Source organism: Lissotriton vulgaris, chromosome 6 (assembly GCF_964263255.1).
Source record: "Lissotriton vulgaris chromosome 6, aLisVul1.2, whole genome shotgun sequence".
NCBI classification, from domain to species: Eukaryota; Metazoa; Chordata; class Amphibia; order Caudata; family Salamandridae; genus Lissotriton; species Lissotriton vulgaris.
Genome location: NC_141694.1, coordinates 552430219 through 552450995, shown reverse-complemented (window position 1 = coordinate 552450995; position 20777 = coordinate 552430219).

Here is a 20777-nt window from a genome sequence, read left to right as displayed (position 1 = left end):
TGGCAGTGAGGAGGGCCATCCCAGTGCTGTGGTTGCTGCGGAATCCTGACTGGGAGGCACCTAGGATGGAGTTTTCTTCGATGAAGGTGGTCATCAGGGTCTTTACGAGTCTCTCTGTGACTTTGGCAGCGAAGGGGAGGAGAGAGATTGGCCGGTAGTTTTTCATGTCTGTCGAGTCGGCCGTGGGCTTCTTGAGGAGGAGTTTGACCTCCGCTTGCTTCCAGTCGTGGGGGAAGATGCCAGATTCGAAAGAGGCATTGATGGTGTATTCTAGTTCGGGGACGATGACGGCAGCGGACCTGTGGTAGATGTGCGGTGGGCTGGGGTCCGTGGGGCTCCTGAGTGGGTGTTCTTCATGGTCACGATGGTGTGTTCGATGGTGGCAGGATTCCAGGTAGTGATAGTCCGCTCTTTGTCGGTGGTAGAGGCGCATGGGGTGGTGTCCGGCATCTGTTCACTGAACTTGTCATAGAGGGCCTTGATTTTCAGATAGAAGTAAGAGCTGATCTTGTTGCAGAGTTCCTGAGATGGTGCGATGTCCGTGGCTTTGCTGGGTGGTTTGTTGAATTGCTGAATGACGTTGAAGCGTTGTTTTGCGTTGGTTGTGTTGGTGTGGATTTTGTTACTGATGAAAGTCCGCTTGGTGTCTCTTAAGCGCTGGTGTTATTCCTTCAGGGCGTTCCGGTAGCTGTTCACGTCTTCTGTGGTTTTCCGGGTTTGCCAGGCTTTCTCAAGGCGTCTGCAGGAGCGCCTGGCTGCTTGGAGATCGGTGGTGAACTGGGCTGCTTTCAGGGGGCGTTGTCTGCCGGGCTGGTGGAGGGGTGTACTTTGTCAGCGCAGCTGGAGATGCAGCGGTGAAATTCCTGGGCTGCGGAGTTGGTGTCAGTCGTGGCGCAGGGTGGGTTTAGGAGGAGGGTGGCGTTAAGGAGCTCCTCTGTGATCTTGCTCTAGTTCCTTCAAGGTGAGCGTGGGATGGGTTTGGGTCCGTTGGATGTGTTGAAGGTGAAGTGTACACAGTGGTGGTCCGTCCAGGGGGCTGCAATGTATGGCTGCAATGCATGTTCATCCCTCCTACAAAGATGGGGTTGAGGGTATGCCCAGCTTTGTGCGTGGGGGTGGAGACAAGCTGCTTCAGCATGAGGTTGGAAAGGTAGTTGAGGATGGTGATGGAGTCGGGGTCGCTGCGGTTTTCGAGGTGGAAATTGAGGCCTCCAAGTAAAATGTACTCCATGGAAGCGATGGCGTGGGGTGCAACAAGGTCGGCAATGGGGGTTGCAGACTGGGTGCATGCATGGCCCGGGGGGTCTCTAGGTGGGGGTGCCCATAGCGTGGTCCTGGGATTGGTCTGGAAGTCGAGGCGTCCTATGTTGGAGTTAGAGGTTGCTCGTGTGGAGGTGGAGAGTCAAAGGGAGGTCTTGTGAGCGATGGCGAGTCCTCCTCCTGGGCGGTCCTTCTCTGGATCTTGTATCCGTCGATGATGGCGGTGACAATGTCGGGGCCAGAGGTGGCATTGGTCCAGGTTTCGGTGAGGAAGGTGACGTCGGGCGAGGGGGTGTCAAGCAGGTCTCAGTTCTCTATGGCGTGTCTGTGTAAGGAGCGTACATTGAGGAGGATGCATGTCAGGGCTCCGGTGTTCCGGGCGTCCAGCGGTTTTTTGGCGGTCTTGGGGGCGCTGTCAATGGCAATGGATGTCTGAAACTGTGCGCAATTGATTCTGTTTTCGGACTAGCAGAAATAGGGAAATAATTAGGCCAAGAATAGGTTTCCCTATATATTGCCATGTTTTAGCATCACCTGCTAGTTGGTTTCTGTTTACAAATGTCAGATTCACCATCCTGGAAGGCAACTCCAATCCAACACATCCATACAGCTGAAAGCGCCACATTTCACCAAAACCTGGCTTGGAGGATGTTCTTTCTCAGTTCAAGCCAGCAAGTTTTCGATTTGCCTTCCCACACAGACATGGACGCTGCAACATTACACTGCTTTTTGGAAGACTGTAAAAACATGACTTTCTCTATTTTAGTCTTCTAACTGACACCTACGCAACTTCAAGATAACAGCATCAACCATGAAACTACTGAGTCACAATACAAATTAGACAAGAAATCAACACATTTTCAGGTAGACTAAAGGTACATGAAGCAAGACTTCCCTCTATTATACCCTTTAAACAAGCGTAAGTAAGTAAGGGCTTGCCGTTTTGAAAACATGCTTTTAACAGTTTTTATATTATTGAGTGTTGCTTACATTTTAAGGTCAAGACAATGTTAAATGTCATCCTAAGGCAGTCTTAAATTCTAATTTGGTCTTGTGGTGGTCGGGGATTTTTGTGATACAGTGTTTTTCTTCTCTCGGTGTGCAGAGTTATTTCTGTTAGACTACCCAGTGGTCATGTTGTCTTGAACAGTTCTGGGATACCTTGATCCTTTCGTTTTTTGCGCCATGCCTGATGACACATGGCCCAGCCAGTATTTAACTACGGCTGGTGCATGGATGCTCAGTGGATGCACACAGGTGACAAGCAGCTGACATGCGTAAGGCATAACAAAGGTGAGCATTTCTGCATCCATGTCGGGTACGCCGCACAGTGGATGCACACAGGTGGCAAGCAGCTGGCATGTCGAAGGCATCCATCTGTGCCCGACCGGACCCAGGGACCAGGTACCCTGCATATCAGACTGCAAGTAAAAATCATTCTGCCACTGAGCTGTGTTCACTCTGAGTGTTAGCACAACCAGGTTGCACTCATATTGTGATTGGCCTACTGAACTGGGCTTTACCCCCCCCCCCACCACACACACACACACACACGTATCTCAGTCTTTGGGTGCACACAAATCTTTTTAGTTATTTTCCCTAAGTGTTTGTTCTCTAGTGAAAAACCATCTCTAATATTTTGATCTCATGACCAACCTTAAGCCTGACACTCTACTTTTAACTGAAACATGGCTGATTGAGTCCTCTCTGCTGGCCATTGCCCAAGCCAGACCTGAAGTCAATAGAATTGTAGCAGCATTTACATCCTGTAAACCCTGTTTAAACCCAGATGAATGTGTTCCCATGAAACAAAGTTACAACAGGTAATATTTGGAAGACAATTAGTTAAGTGTAAAATAATTATGAAAAAAGAAACAAAAGAAGGAAAACAAGACTCCAAATGATCATTGCAGTCTGTATTGGTCATATAGCAGGAAAAAGATTCATTTTCAGACAGCAACATATCTTTAATGCAGGTGTAATAAAGCGAGTGCCCACATAGGGCCTCATTAATATTTTGGTGGAACTGACACACAACGTGGTGTCGGTATCACTGACATCTATGTCCGCAGTCAGACCACCGCATTACGATGTAGTCAGTTAGACCACATTGCTGAAGGGACCAATCACCCTCTTCCAATGGGCTAAAGGAGCCTGTTGGGCAGTCGGTTGGATCGCATTCCCCACAATGGAGGCAGTGCCTTCTCAGGCACCACCGTGGGGAGTACGATCCACCTTTCTGCCAGCCATTTCATGTTAGTTCTTCCGACATGATAAGGCTGACGGAACTGCTTTTTTATTTTAGGGCCCCTTGCAGAGCTCCTGTCCCCAGTGGGCCTCTAATATGGGCCATGAGGGGCATCTGTGGCCCTCCCTAAACATCCCTGCATTGAATGGTTGCATGCCACAATGTGAAGGGATGTTTAAAAATATGCCTTTTGGCATTGGGTCTTGTGCTGCAGCACTTTTCTGGGTCCCTGCATAAGCCTCTATGCAAAGACAGCCTGTCGACCGGTCCCTTTACCGCAACAATGCCATTTGGATACTAGTCTGACCGGCATCGTAATCGGGCCCAAAATGCTCATGAAATGAACAGCGCAAGTGAAGCACATGGTAAAGTGACAGCAAAGAAGACGTAATTAACATTGATACATACCATGAATAACATTGCTATAATTTGTTTGGAACATGTTAGGGAACAGGGAAGACATAAATGTGCTCTGTTTAGTCGACAGCGCTTCGACCTGTTCTGGCTTCAGGTCATCATAAGGCTGTGATTACACATATAAGTTGCATTTGCTGAAGAAAAGCAGAGCGGCGAAAAGGAAGAGGGAGTGAGAGATGTGGGTTTGGGAGGTTGATACATACCATGAAAAACAATGCTATAATTCGTTTGGAACATGTTAGGGACCAAGGAAGACATAAATGTGCTCTGTTTAGTCGACAGCGCTTCGACCTGTTCTGGCTTCAGGTCATCATCAGGCTGTGATTACACATATCACTTGCATTTGCTGAAGAAAAGAAGAGCGGTGAAAAGGAAGAGGGAGTCAGAGATGTGGGTTTGGGAATTGGAACAGAAATCAGAGAGGACAACCAGGGGATAACTGCCTGGTGACATATTGTATAGAGTTTTAAGGTACGATCATTAGGGTGGTTGGGGTTATGGTATTGCTGTCATTATTAACTCAGAGATCTCCCGTCGTACCGAACAGTTGGACATTCTGGATTGCATGAGCTTATTGTTTTCAACTGGTTTAGTTGAGAAGTGTATGCCGTTTGGTGCTGTAATCTATCATCCACCTGACCCTATAAACTGTTGGATCTCGAAAGTAGCAGAAATTATCTCTCCTTTTGTTCTCAAAAGTGCTAAACTTTACCATCTTAGGAGACTTGAAAATACATTTTGATAACTCCCACTTTTGCTTGGCATTATCTATAATTGATGAATTCTCAGTGTCCGCCTTGCCCTTCTACTGCATGCCCCCACACATAAGGCAGGACATATTCTAGATTCGATCTTTTCCAACTTGGCCTCACTCAAGGTTGACAACACTGTGCCATTTCAATAGCTCATATAGTTTTATGGTCTCTATAACAGTTGACATTAGGGTATGTGTTTTTCTCTTGCTTTAGGTCAGTCAAACGTTTTTAGACCCTGGAACAAATGACACACTGAAAACCTCTCTTCCTATAGGCAGGAAAGGAACCCAGAACCTTCAAGCACTTTGGAGGAGTACTCTGTCATGGTGGATACCTGGATTCTGTGGACAGGGCTTTGCCATGGAAGACTAGATGTATTAAGTTAGTTAGTTAGTTAGTTATATAAGCTTATAGAGTGCCTGGTTACACTGTACTAGTGTGTCCCCGCGCTGCGGACTGCTCTTTGGTGAGTGAACTGCTGCAGAAAGTGGCCCCTAAACCTGCCCTAGCAAGTCTAGCCCTATTATTTAGGGAACAGGAATGTTTTCAGTTTTTTACGGAATAAGAGCTCAGATTTCTCCACCCGTAGTTCCAAGGGAAGTTTGTTCCAGTTCTGGGCCGCCAGGACCCGAAAGGAGTGGCCTCCAATTCTGACTCTCCTGAACTTGGGCACCTCCACCCTCCCTGTCCCACTAGATCTTAAATGGCGGGCTGGATGGTAAGGTGTAAGGAGGCTGTGCAGGAAGGAGGGGCCTTTCCCCTGCAAAATCCGGTGGCCAATGCAGAGTGCTTTAAAAGCCACACGTTCTCTAATTGGAAGCCAGTGCAGGGTATTCAGCGCTTTTTTAGAGGCGGCTCTCCTAGGCAGCATCAGGACTAGGCATGCAGCCGCGTTCTGCACGTTCTGCAGCCTTTGTAAGCATCTGACGTTAGCTTCCAGGTATAGGACGTTACCATAGTCGAACCTGGATGTAATCAGTGCGTGTACCAATGTCTTCCTCGCAGTCATGGGCAGATGGTCCAGGGTCTTCTTCAGGACCCTCATTGTGGCGAAGCATGTGCCTGCCACACATTTGGTGTGGTGATCGAAGGTGATCTTATTATCGATCCACATCCCCAGATTTCTTACTTGGTTGCTGGGTTGAGGTAGGGGACCCAGTTCAGTTGGCCACCATGCCGAGGTCCATACTGATTGATCTTTGCCCACAATTAATACCTCTGTCTTATTTCCGTTTAATTTAAGACAGTTGTCAGCCATCCATACCGCCAGTTCCTGCAGACAATAGCAAAAGTTGTCTGCTGCCTGTTCTTTTGGAGGGTACAGGGCCACCACCATTTGGGTGTCATCTGCGTATGTCTCTACTTGTAGCCCATACTTTTCCACTATCTTGGCCACGGGAGTAACGTAAAGATTGAAGAGGGTAGGGCTTAGGCTGGACCCTTGGGGTATCCCCTGCTTCAAGTCGACAGGATCGGAACGAAAAGCTCCCTGTGCAACCTGGAAGATACGGTCCCACAGAAAAGACTCCAGCCATTTCCATGCCCTCTCAACTACTCCTCCCCTCCCGAGACACTGTAATAGTGTGTGATGGGCCACGGTGTCGAATGCGGCACTAAGGTCAAGTAGGATTAGTGCCACGGTGTGGCCATCATCAGCGTGTTTCCACAGGGTCTCAGTGGCTCGCAGTAGTGCTGACTCAGTAGAGTGAAATGCACCGAAACCCGACTGGGTGGCATGGAGCAGTTTGTTTGCCTCAATGTGAGCTGTCAGCTGCGCATTGACTGCCTTCTCTGCAATTTTGGCCATATAGGGTAGGAGAGAGATTGGACGCAGGTGCTCCATTTGTGCCATGCCAATGTTGGGTTTTTTTTCAAAGGAAGTACCGCGGCCTCCTTCCAAGCTTTAGGGACCCACCCTTATTTGAAGGAGAGCTCTAGCAGATAGCTAATGTAGGGCTCCAGCGTCTCCACGCATCCTCGCAGTGTCTCGGGGGTCGCAGGGTCTTTCGGAGAGCCTGACCTGATACTGTCTGCTATGGCACAGATGGCCTCGCGAGACGGAACAGTAAAGGTTTTAAGGCAGTCCTTGCAGGCTACTGGGGTGGCCATATCACCTCCCGAGGGGCCTACTCTGGCCGAGATCGGAAATGAGGAGTAGATCCTCTCTACTTTTTGTGCGAAAAATTGAGCTATTTTATTGCACGATTCCACTGACCCACTCATCGGGTCCATCGAGCTCTCGAGATTGGAGATCCCAATGTACTCCTGCACCACAGTTTTATGACTTTGCTGTTAGGCTTAAAGGAGGGAAGTAAACAATTAGAATGGACTTGGCACAAATCCTACAACTTGGAGGAAAAAGCAAAGCTCAAAGCTGCTTCCAAGATCTACTGTAGAGTTCCTTGGTTAGTGCAGGCAGCTTTTCCTACTGATAACATAGACAATGCTTAGAATTCTTCTAAAGAGCTCTTTCTTAATGTTAAGTCTCCTACATATCCCACCAAGGCCTCTACATCGTCTGTCCTCTCACAGTAAAATTGTAATGAATTATCCAACTTTTCTCATAAGAAGGTGACAGAGATTTACAACTCTTTGGACACTTTGGGTGCTAAGGGGTCAAGTTTTGATATTGGTAATGTTGGCAATGCCAGTTTATCTGACTTTTGTTTTCTAGACACTCTTACTCTTGCGAATTTGCTGTCATTTTTTCACTCATGCTCCCCATGTGACACTCTTCCGTCTAACATCATTAGGAAGGTTGGTTTTCTTCTTACTCTTCAGCTTCATCGGTTGTTAAGCACCTCTTTGCGGGAAGGTCATGTCCCAGTAGCTTTATAACATGCTATGTTCACCCCTCTACTAAAGAAACCCAACTTAGATGCTACAGACTGGGACAATTATCGACCAATATCACAATCACCCATCTGCGCTAAGATTATAAAAAATATATCAATCACCAATTGTCTTAATTTCCAGAGGATAATAATCTCTGCAGCATGCCTCTCAATTGAGCTTCCACCCTGGGTTTAGCATTGGAACCGCATACCTTGGGGTGGTTGAGCATTTAAGATGGCAGCTGGATAGCGGATGCATGGACACCCTGATCTTGCTGGACCATAGCGCAGCTTTTGATATTGTGTCTCATCCTGTCTTACTTTATAGGCTAGCTGCCTCTGGGATTCAGGACACAGCTCTAGATTGGTTCAATTTCATCTTCAAGGATCACTTGTTCCAGAGATTCTGTATTTCTTAACAGGCCTCTGAACCTTTTCAATTACCATGTGGTGTACTATATGGCTCTTTCCTGAGCCCTACTCTGTTCAATATTTAAGTTAAGCCTCTGACCGATATCTTAAACTCATATGGCTTAACTCTTTTCTCTTATGCCAATGAAACAATAATCATACTGTATTTAAATGAAGCGGATGGGTCTATTCTTTCCAATTTCAACCTCTGTCTCCTATAAGTAGCCAGATGGATGAACAACAACTACCTTAAACTATACAGGACTAAAACAGAGGTTCTTCTGATGTGAAATCAACTTCACTTATGGGGTCCGAGCGGGTGGCCTGCTGAGTTAGGGCTTGATGCCCATTCCTAATTAAGTGTTCATATCTTTAGGCTTTTGGCATGATGCCAGGCTTACTATCGGCTATCAAATCAATAAATTGGAGGCAAGCTCCTTTGGTCTTCTTAAATACATCAGAAAAATGCTCTGCCTCTTTTCAGTTTCTGCACAACACACTATCATACAGTCCACGATTATTTCAAGGCTAATATTTTCTACCTTGGGGCCAATAAAAAATTGCTGAATAGGCTTCAGATTGTGAAGAATGTGGCCGCCCATCTACTCTGTCATGTTCCAAAACTGTTTCCAGGAAGAGGTGTGGCACAGCGGCCATGGTGCCTGACTCCGGACCACAGAATTCATGGTTCGATCTGTGGCGGCAGGTTAGCCCAGCACCATGTGACTCTGGGCAATAGCTTGCTTAGTCTTCCCAACGGCCCCCAGCACCGGGACCCCTCTCCCGAATGTACAAATGCTGGCATTTATGATCACTCTCCTAGTACACTTAGTTGGTTGCCAATCACCAAGCGTGTTTAGTTTGAAGCATGTTACCTTATGACCAAGGCTCCGGATGGGGTAAGCCCCAGCTACTTGAGCTCTTTAGTGTGTCCTTTTGCACCCACATGCACTCTTTGCTCTAGTAGTTTGCACCTCTACAAGACAACACTTTTCTTTTGATCCAGGCAACGCTGCTTGTCAATTATTATGGTTGGCTCTATGTTATGGCCTATGAAATTTGTCAACTAATTTCCTTTCTGGAGTTTCGTATGCTGCTTAAAACCTGGCTGTTCTAAGGCGATTTCTACCACCCTGTTACTTACTTAGTGCTGGGAAACCCCATTGGAGGAAGCTATGCTCTCTTTAAATCCTCAGATAAGATTAAACATGAGCATGCATGTAAGCAGATCCACATTTGCTGCAACATGACCTGACAACATATCAGGATTTCACACACATAACTACACCAGCAAACATCTACAACGCAACATACAAGGCTTCTTGAAATTGCTCCAGGAACTTAGGGGCAGATTTATGTCGGACTTGCGCCACGTTTAAGCCGCCATTGCGTCACGCAACGCGGGGTAAACGTGGTGCATCCCTGCGACCCATTTACAACGTGACGCATCTAGGCAGATGAGTCACGTTGTAAAACCCTGCACCACATGTGGGCGTTCCGGCGCAGGGTGGGCGCCCCGGGGCAGGTACGTCTTGCAAAAGTGCCTACGTGAAATCTACAAGAATATCACGCATGCACTTTTAGGCCAATGCTGCGTCAAAACCCTGCGCCTGCTTGAAGCAGGCGTAAGGCTTGACGTAGCATTGGACAGATGGGCCCCCCAGAGCATTGCTGGAGCTGAGTCGCACTTGCGACGCAACTCCAGCAATGCGCCGCCTTTACGACAGAGATGCGTCACGCATCTGTGCCGTTTTTGCCCCATGGTGCGCCGCATTGTAAATGCGGCGCACCATTGGTGGCGGAGCTGTGGCGCACAATAACTGGCTCATCCCTGGGGATGCGCCAGTTATAGTAAATCTGCCCCTTAAAATATAAGGATGCCAAACTGGTGGTAGTAGTGTGCAATACAAGTGATATATATTTCGTAAGTGGCATAACATATGAATTAAATAATGAAGGACAGGCTCCACAAATTATTTATGTCATATTTACACTCTTCGGCAGAGATGCATTTTAAACCTGTTGAAAAGATCCTCACTGCAGTGCAGAAAGCAAACGGGCACACATTATCCTTGTCTATCCAATACCTTGTTAGAAACAGCAACCCAATCTATTATACCAAATGCTAAATCTCTATGCGTTAGATGGTTGCAATGGACAGTGAGCCAAATAAGTTTGGATATTCAATTTGAATTTGACCCAAAACTGAGAATGCTAGGGGTTCTTCTGCAACAATTTACAGTTCCAAAATCCCCATCAGTGAGGTCGTTAGGTTAGAATTAAGGGACGCGCCAGATTGATCTGGACAAGGATTAGCAGAAAGCAAAGATTTCAGATGCGTATCCAGTAATAGAAGGAGTTTTTGATGCCATTGAGTTTAGTGTTAAACACATGGGGTCTAAATATGTGTGTGACTACCCCAGTCAGCATTTATCGCACCTCTTAACATTGGACAACTCAGTGTATGGAATTTATTGGGTGAAATACATTGCACATATTCCATGGTTTTTTCTCACGAACATTCTAGTGCTTGTTGCACCAAAAGCCTCTTTTCCTGGTAATAACAGGGCCTTTCTTTCCCAATTAGTTCCAGGCATGTTTGACCTGTCGAAATAAAACCTGGGTGCAGACTTTATCTCACCTGGCAATTACCAGGTGCAATAAAGTTCTTAAAACTCATAATTCTAACACGTGGAAAACAGGGGTTTGCAATGGGGTTGGAATTATCCGGGCAGTTGTAATCATTCCCTTCCACTTCAAGCTCATGGGGAGGTAGGTGGGGGAGGGGGGGCGATGATCTTAACTGCTCAGATTCCATTATTGATTGATGCACTTCTAGCCTGCAAAAACAAATTGTAAACCCAATGATTACAAAGACTCCCAAGCAAAAACAATTAGTGCAAAGTAGCTCTGGTTACATATATGTGCCTTCAAAAAATGTCTTCCATTGGTGGATACACTTCATATGCTAGTCCACCAGAGCAACAGTATCCTCACAAGAGGTACGTCAGCTGCTGGTCAAGCTGCAAAATATGCTGTCAAATTACAAGGATGAGCAGCAATAACCCAGTTCCATCCAATTGACTTGAAATCCATTCATCAATCAATCATTGCCCATTAAGATAGGCAAACCCCAGCCTCTCTGGTGAAGTATAATTACTTCTTGGTTCAATTTGAGATCTCTAAAAATACAGGGGCATATTACCAAGCATTAGCGATAATTATCGCTATTGCTTGGTTATCGTGAAAAAAATATCGCCGAGCTGCAGCGATTTTTATCGCAGATAAACCTTGGTATTACCAAGGTTTTTCACAAATGCGATAAAAATCGGCCGCAATGCATGAATATCGCTGAAAATTCAGCGATATTTATGCATTAGAAAGCTAATGCTCTTAGCCATGTTATCCACTTCCCATTGGATAACATGGCTAAGAACTGCTCAGGGCAGTTGTTAGCTTTTGGAGCGCGAATATCTCCAAAAGTTGGTAATAGGAGATAGAGATGTTAGCGACTGTTTCCAGTCGCTAACATATTGGCACGCCCACTTTGCATGTCATTAGTGATACATATCACTGACATGCAAAGTGGGGCCCAAGATGGTCGCTATCTCCTACTAGCTGTCGCTAACTGGTGTTAGCGACAACTAGGTAATAGGGAGATAACTTTATCTCCGCTTTCTTGGCTTTTAAAGCCAAAAAAGCGGAGATAAACCCCCTTGATAATATGCCCCACAATTTCAGGAGTATAAGACTGAGATATATTGAATAAATCAGGTCTATATGAATGAATTAGAAAAGCCCATGAGGGTATGGGTTCAGTTTACACCAGAGTCACAGCAGCTCTAGATATATCGCACAAGTATTGCTTATGGCCATTGCAGATGAAGGCAATTCACCATTATGTGCAACCTCCTACAATCTGTCAATTAAGAATGCCTTCAACAAACATTAGACCACCACAAACGTTACTGACTAGCAGCACAACTATTCAAAATAATTTGTATTGATTACAGTAGCCCATAACATGTGACACATATTTTATTCTTCATCAATGCTGTTGGAAAAACACCACAAGTTACATCCCAGTCAGAGAAGACACTTTATGAAAGGCAGCCAGGTCCAAAAGCAGATCGCTTAGTGATAAAGACAGTGGCACTTGAAAATGATAGATGGCGACATACACACTTTGCAGTGGTACTATCAGCAGCATCAATGACACCTCTCTTGAAAATTAGTGAACAATTTAATTGAGAAATGTAATAGAAAGCCATCATATTCTGACCCAGAACTGTCAGAAAGTGTAAGTTTTTCATAGAATACCAAGGTACAATTGAAGAAGACGAGGTGATTCGCCTTCTGAGAGTTTCCATAAATAAATATTTGCTGTCAAAGTCAGAGGTTAAATTGGAAAAGTAGATGTATCATGTTCAGGCGTGCAATGAGAACATACACAAGACTCCCACAGACTTTCGTTAAGGTGATGCTGACAATCATCAGGTTTCCAATCTGTATAACTATGCTGGTGGTTTTCATTCAGATGGTGCATGGTGAATATAGATGTACACGGAATGTATCTGCTGCACAAGATGGTGTCTAGGATGGAGTAACATATTCTGGGATTAACATGCATATACCTTGTGGATGTATGCTGTATGCTGTTATTCTTGAAATGCAAATAAAAATAATAATACAAAAAAAACATATTCTGGGATTAGAATCCTGGAACTCAATTGGTGTCAGTTCCCTTTCTTCACAAGCTAGATGCCATGGTTTCACCAGAAACCTTTTGCCGGTAATGGAATAAAGACACTGCCGAGAATCACTTCACAGTTCTACAGTCATACACCTCTTTCCATGATGCAGATTGATGCCTGAGTATGAAGAATTACAAAGACATGTACTGATGTAATAGATACACCGAATGGTTCTCACACTTTTAAATGCTGTGGTGGTGGTGGTGTTTCTCTACCATGAGTGGGAGCACTGCTCAGTTCTGACTTTGGGCAGTACATTTTATATGGACTACATGTTAATGTGATTTAGGAAGATGTGTCTACGACATGAACAAAGTATGTTAATATGCATGACTGATTCAGTGGCACGGTTGTGGATTATAGTAAACATAATAACGTAATTATGTACATATTACTAGTAAAAAATAAAAACGTTGGAAGAATACTTGGTTGAAAAACCCTCAATATGCAGTCTAGCTGGATAAAGTGGATAAGTGGTGCTACATGATGATAACATTTGCAAATAATAGAAAATTGGGGGTCAAGAATCACCAAATCTCAATGCAAAACTTAAAACTTGTAATAGGTTGTCGGTTCAGATTAAGTTTACTATACACAGGATACTTGGCAGTCTCTTTAGTACAACCTTACAATAAAATGATTTTTCTATGGATGATATAAGGAGCTCAACTGTGTAATGTAGCTCCAAATTCCAACTATTGAAATTTGTTGTATTGAGTAATGTTAAAGAAGTAAGCATGGCAACTTTTCCCGAAGAAACATTGGCATGGCATTGTGAAGAAAATGGAACAATAGTTTCTCTAAAATATAGCTTTTTTGAGCCCTTGAGAAGGCTGAACTTGGAGACAAAAAACCTGCTTTCACTTCTTTTTAACCTGTTTGCCGCAGCCGCAATTTCGCGGCAGGGCGGCACTTCAGCAAAACGGGCGGGCCCGCATCGGCCGTTGGTGGACGTGCGCAGCACTAAGAAGGTAGTGCCCGCGAAGTCCAACGACCGACGGCAGCACTTAAGGGGTTAAATTTATTGTTTGGGGTACGTTGACTGCATTCTGTGTTCACTAACTCTGAGAATGAGTCACAAAGGTTACTTAAACTTTGTGTAAGTTTACACTTTTTAGTAAGTTCACTACTTTTTAGAATTAATATACTCTGAGTATAACATACTTCCAAAAAACCTCCTCTCTCTTTAATTTGCTTCCTAGGCGCTAGTTGTTAATGCCCTTCAGGTTCTGTAGATAAGACTCAAGGTTTATGGGCCGTAGAATAGCGTTTTTTGCTGGTGTCTTGTACTAATCTGCCATGTATGACATTAGCCCCCAGGGCTACCACTACCCAGTCCTCATAAAACTTTTCCCCAGTGAGGTTTTCCTCTAGTGGTGTCTTATAAAAATAATAGAAAGTTGTACCTGTTTATTGACTTATTAACTTCCCATTAATGACTTATTTGCTAAGCAAAATATTGAATGCTTTTCATAAGGTATATATGCATTCTGCAAATTGCCAGATAGAATTCAAGGAATTTAAAATATTTGATTATAATAGATAAGTTTCTCTGTTTTTAGGTCTTGCCTACGCAGCGCATGGGACCTCTTGTAATCGATTTGCTTTGTCGGCAAAAATGTGCACATGTTGCATTGCGTTGCTTTCGATAGCAACGCGTGCACGTTTGGCGATTCCCTTGCAGGAGCGAGTTTAATTGCTCTTTGTGCTTAAGGCCGCACTCCCCCCCACTCCTCCACCCTCAGCATCTACTCTCTCCCCTCCCCATGCTGCCTCGTCCTCTCCTGCCAGGCACATGCGCTTGTTTTTACTTTCAAGGAAGCACGTTATTTCGAGTCAACCGTCTACCGAGTGATAGTGTTACAGTTGAAATATTACCGTCTCTGCTGAATGTGTTTCCCGGTACCTCAGTACATATATTTTGTATTTAATTTGAGGCAACCGGGTGATGCCGACCGTTTGAGGCAAGCGCCATTGTTTTTTTTGTACTTTAATGTAATCCGTAATATTGTTATATTTGAAATGTTTCTGTTTTCTGATATTGTTACCGCGTTAGTTGGAATCAAGCGTGTGAAATTTTTACAGTTGAAATATTACCTCTTGTGCCTTGATTATTTTTTTTTACTTTGATGGAGACGCGTTAGTTTGAGTGAACTGTGTTGTTTTTGTTTGAGTGCTTTTTCTAATGCACATTTATATAGCGCAAACTCGACCATTGGAGCGCTTTACATGAGCACCGATCACGTTACACAAATACACATTCAGGCACGGGTAGAATAAATGATTTGCCCAAAATCACTGAATGTGGACGCGACCCCGAGGCTCGAACCTTGGTCCCCAGCACCAAAGTCGGCAATCTAGCCATCTGATTACATCCTCTCACTTTGCCTAACCGCAGTGAAAAAGGATATAGCCAAAAGCAAGATAAAAGAAAGCAACACTGAACCTCTGTCTGCTTCGATTTGAATCGTTGACATACAGTAATCAATTTATCTAGTAATCATTTTAAATTTCATGCTGTGACTGCCCCTGGAACTGATTATGTCCTCAGGGCTAACGTTGACTAATCCTTTTCTATGATGGACGGCGCATTTTCATTTATCCTGGAAGCACATTTGACGCTAGTCCTTCTTCTAGGTCTAGAGCTGCTGCTACTGAGGAAGTATTCTATACATTGCCGCTTCTTATTAATGCAAAGAGTTTTCAAGGGTGTTGTGTGCGCCGGGTTGAAGGGAGTTGAGCATGTTTCTATTTGCAATAGTGTCCCTTTGCACAGGATTGAGTCCCCACCGCTCGTTGTTCCGTTACTGCTGGTGGGCTTCATGATATGTGTAATGTAGATTTTCCAAGTTATTATGACGGAAAGTCTTAATTTCATTAAAGACACGGAGGCGAATTATGCATTCTAATCTTGCATTTATTGTAACAGCAGCCAAATAAGTGAAAACCACAGTTCCCAGAGGGCCAGGTGACAACTGGGCCATGGCAACGAGAAAAAACGATAGTACAGTAGACAATCACAACAATGAATACAGATAAGAGACCACACTGACTGCGCAGTTTCCTCTTTTCGCTGACGAGCTGGTCAGATAACATTAGAAAACAAAGGAAAAATGGCCATAACTAAAGAAAACGCCAAAGTCCAGGAGCAGATATCTTGAACCACAGGGAGCCAAGGCCAAAGTCCAACGTGAGCATCTGAAGAGGGTGCCGGGAGAGCTGAAGAAGAAGTCCATGAGGGTGAAGCACGTAGTCGTTGGAGAGATGACCTCCTATGATGAAGCAGGTGGCAAGGCCGGATTCGCTGCAGGGAGGGAGAACACCTGTTAGAAGTGTAGAGGTGGTATAATATTCGCCTCCGTGTCTTTAATAAAATTAAGACTTTCCGTCATAATAACTAGGAAAATCTACATTTTATGGCAAGACCGGAGGCTTCTATTATGCTTGTTCAAAGCATATCAATAACATCAGAAGCAACAGTATGAATAGGCTTGCAATAGAACATACGGAAAACACTGTCATTGGACCCATCGGCTGATCTCAGGATGTCCTCTAAGCGGGAGCCAGACCAAAAGGCCTTAGAGGCCATGGCTCCCGTGGCCGAATGCGCTCCGAAAACGGAGATGTCAATACCGGTAAGAGATATAACCCAACGAACCCACCTGGCGAGGGTAGGGGAAGAGACAGGAAGGTGGGGTTTTCAGAAGGTTATATGCAGTTGGGAACAAGAGGGCGCTCTGAGATCAGCGGTCTTTTGTTCATACACCTTCAAGCACTGTCCCACACATAGTTGGGATTGGGCAGGAAAATAAGGATAAAACACAGAATCTAAATTTGTCTTAGTTCTTCTGTGAAATTGGAACAACACACCTGTAGGAGAAAATTGACGAGAAGAAACATCTAAAGCTCTAACATCAGAGACTCTTTTAATGGAAAATAAACAAAGTAACATTATGAGTTCAACAGATAACATTTTGAGAGATAAGGCGGAATTAACTGGCCAATCCATAAACAGTTTAAGAACTACAGAAACGTCCGGTATACTTAGCCAACGGTGGTTTAGAACATCGAACACCCTTGAGGAGGCGACAGATCAGAGGATGAGCGCCTACTGGTTTGCCATCGATCTGGGCATGGTTGAGGGAAATGGCAGAGCGATAGAGGTTAATAGTATGATAGGCCTTACCGGCACTGGCCTCGGAAGCCAGAAAATTGACTAAGAAATTTAGAGGGGTTGAAAGGGGATCAATATTCCTTTCCAAACACCAGCTTGCCCAAAGAGGCCAGGCGGATGTGTATGCTTTGGAAGTTCCAGGGGCCCAGGCCTGGCTGATAAAGAGAGCAGCCTCTTGCGAAATGAGGACGTTAGAAGGGGAAGGCCGGAAACTTTCCAGGCCGACAGAGTCAAAGAATTGTCCAGGATGAGACAGTGGTGAACGCCTTGGGGATTGAGAAGAAGATCGTCGAAAGACGGCCATCTCCAACAAGGAGGGGAACCAAATTTGAGCTTGCCAAAAGGGAGCAATTAGCACCAGAGAAGTGGACTGTGGGCGAACTTGAGACAGCACCCTGTTGATCATGAGGAAAGGAGGAAAAGCATAATTGACCAATCCTGAAGGAAGGCATCTGTAGCTAGGGCCAGAGGGTCCGGCCACCAACTGAAGAACTGGGGCAATTGACAGTTGAGGCGGGATGCAAAAAGATCGATAGAAAAGGGACCCCACTTGTGAGAAAGAGAAAGGAAAACGGAGGGACAAAGCTTCCTATCGCTGGAGTCGCGGAGGAACCTTGAGTGCCAATCCGCTACTGAGTTGAGGTCCCCTGGAAGGTATTCCGTGGTAAGGAGAACTGATGTGCTAGGCAGTATTCCCATGGGCTTTTCGCTAAATCCACCAGAGGCTTGGACTTGGTCCCGCCAAGATGATTGATATAGCGAACCGCAGAAACATTGTCAATGCGAAGTAGGATGGTACAACGGATTCTGTCTTTGGAAAGGCTTTGGATCGCAAATTAACCTGCAAAGCTCTCTAAACAGTTGATGTGCAATTTGGACTCCTCTGACGACCATGTACCTCAAGTCGAGATTGCACCACAGCAGGCGCCCCAACCCGACAGGCTGGCATCGGATTCTAATACAAGATCTGGGGCTGTGGCGAAGATAGTGCGCCCATTCCATCCATCTAAATGGTCTATCCACCATTGAAGCTCGGTGCGGGACTCGGGGTCTAGGGGGACAAGATCTGCTTAGGCAAGGCCCTGGCGAAGATGCCTGATTTTTAGACGTTGAAGAGCGCGATAGTGGAGAGGACCTGGGAATATGGCCTGGATGGAGGAGGAAAGAAGGCCGACGAAACTGGCCAGAGACCAGAGGGACAGAAGAGACAACTGGAGGACTGAAGCAATCTCCGCTTTGATTCTGGAAACTTTGGAAAGGGGCAGCGGAGAGATGCGGCCACTGAATCCACAAGGAAACCCAGGAACTCCATGCTCTGAAACGGAGTCAGAGACGACTTCTCTACATTGACGAGAAATCCCAGTTCCAGGAGAAGAGACTGAGTCGTCTGAAGATCTGACAGTAGACAAAGTCTGTCGGAATTCAAGATCAGAATGTCGTTCAAGTAGATGATAAGTTTGATTCCGAGAAAGCGAAGAAAGGCAACCACTGGCTTCAAAAGTTTTGTGAAGCTCCAAGGTGCGGAAGGGAGACCAAAGGGAAGAGAGGTGAAATAGTAGGTCACTCCTGACCACTGAAATTGAAGGAACTTCCAATGGGACTGGTGAATAGGCACCGTGAGGTAGGCGTCCTGAAGGTCCAAACGAACCATCCAATCTTTTGGGTGAAGAGTGTCCCGTAAATGGAGAATCGTCTCCATTTTGAAGTGACGGTATACCACAAATTGGTTGAACCACTTTAGGTTGATAACTGGACGCAGTTTCTTGTTTTTCTTTTGGACCATAAAAATGGAGCTTAGAAAGCCGGAGGATTCGAAAGGAAAAATCCGAATGGTCTGTTTTAGAAGCAACGTATTGATCTCGTTTGAGATTGGAGCGGCCATATGGGAGGAGAAGACGAGAGGAGGAGGGAAAGAGGTTTGGAGAGGCGGAGAGGAGAGTTCTATAAGATAGCCCTGAACAGTGTTTTGAACCCAGGGGTCTGAACTTATGGTGTGCCACTTTGACAGAAACAATTTTAGACGACCCCCTACAGGAGGGGAAGAAGAAGGGCTTACCTTTCTGGTTGGAGTTGGAATTACGGTAGGTTTTTTGTCCTCTACCTTGGAAGCCACGGCCTCGTTGAGGGTAAAACTGGGGCTTGTAGTCCTGTGTGTTACTGTAGGAGCCTTTGGAGCCTTGGTTATAGGGACGGCCGGAAGAGCGACCCCTGCCTCATCCGGCCTGTCCAAAAACACAAGGGGCAAAGACCTTCTTGATGGACTGTTGTGCCTTGTCCAGAGAGGCAAAGGTAGAAACAAACCTACTGAAGTCCCGGACCAGGTTATCGCCAAAGAGGAGACCATCAGCTTTGGAGCCTGGATCCATGGTTGTGAGATTGGCGAGTTTGGGGTCCAGCTTGATCAAAGGGCCCTTTCGTCTTTCGTGGGTAATGGTCGAGTTGACGTTGCCTAAAAGACAGAAAGCCCATTGGGCCCACATAGAAATATCATCCGCAGAGAGTTCGGAACCTTCCAGGAGGGCGGATTCCGCCATGTCAAAAATACGGGCCAGCGGACCCACAATATCCAACACCTTGTCCTGGCATGTGGACCATGCCTTGTCTACCCCTCTACGGGGGTCCTTGCCGAACTTGGAAAAGAAAGTGAGGAGGGGCTGATCAATGGAAGGGACTTGGTTGATTTTGTCAGGCAAGGAGGGCTTAGGACATTCAGATTTTAGTCTGGAACGCACCGCGGTCTCCAGTGGAAGGCGCAAACGGGCCGAAATATATTCGCCCACATGATGAGAGGGGAGCCATTCGGTGGAATTGGGGTGACGAATGGAGGAAGGGTCGAACATGGGGAGACCCTCAGAATCATAAACTGGCTCAAACGTAAATGAATCAGACTTGGGAAGTTTGGAAGGGGGGAAGGGGGTTCAACAACATCAAAAATATCGAACAAATCATCAGCGTCAGCCATATCATCGTCTGTTTCCAAGACGGTGGAAATAATAACCAATTTTTTAATTGGTGACTCTGCGTGCTTTGTTTTTTACTTTTTCTTGCCCTCGGAACCAACAAACCCCTCCTTATTAGGAGGCCTGGGAGGCACCAAGTCCTCAGTCATATGCGAGAAGGACTCGCCAATCAAAAGTGACGCTTTTTTAGGTACATGCACAGAAGCAGAGTGGTCCACCTTACGTTTTCTACTATCCCCCGCCGATTGGGTCAAAGCCTTGGACATCAAGCTGAGCATAGAATTTTCCATGGTTTTTGACATGCGTTTCATTGACAGTTCTACTGCATATTCGACAGAATTATTAATAAATTTGCTCAAATCTTGTTTAAAAGACCCATTGTCCTCTTTTGAAGGGACTTCCTCAGAGGAACTATCACGTTCCATAATAACAGAGGGAAAACACACAAACGCTGGCAGGCAGGGGTTAAAGATATTCAAGGAGAGCACTGGGGGCGTGTACGGGGCGGGCCAAGCTGAAGGGAATGCTGACGTGAGGCAGGCAGGAGCGGAGCACGAAGCCAGGCTGGGACGGGAGCTCCGTGAAAGCAGCTTGTGAAGGAACCTGAGAGGAGTCAGAAAAGGGGCGCGAATAAGCGCGAGAAGGCAGGGCCGGGAGAAACCACCGGACAGTAAGAGGGGGGGGCCCAGAGGGGAGGCCGAGCACGGCCGAGGGCGAGTAAACGAACAGCGCGTGAAGCGCGAACCGGCAAGGCACGCCGCAGCGCGATTCAGGAAAAACGCGGGAAATACAATAGAGTTAAAATACAAGCAATAAATAAATATTCAAACACAATAGTGCAAAACTGAGAGCAAAGCTAAGAGAACACTTATCTGACTGCAAGCAGGAAGGAAAAGAGGAAGCTGCGCAGTCAGTGTGGTCTCTTATCTGTATTCATTGTTGTGATTGGCTACTGTACTATCGT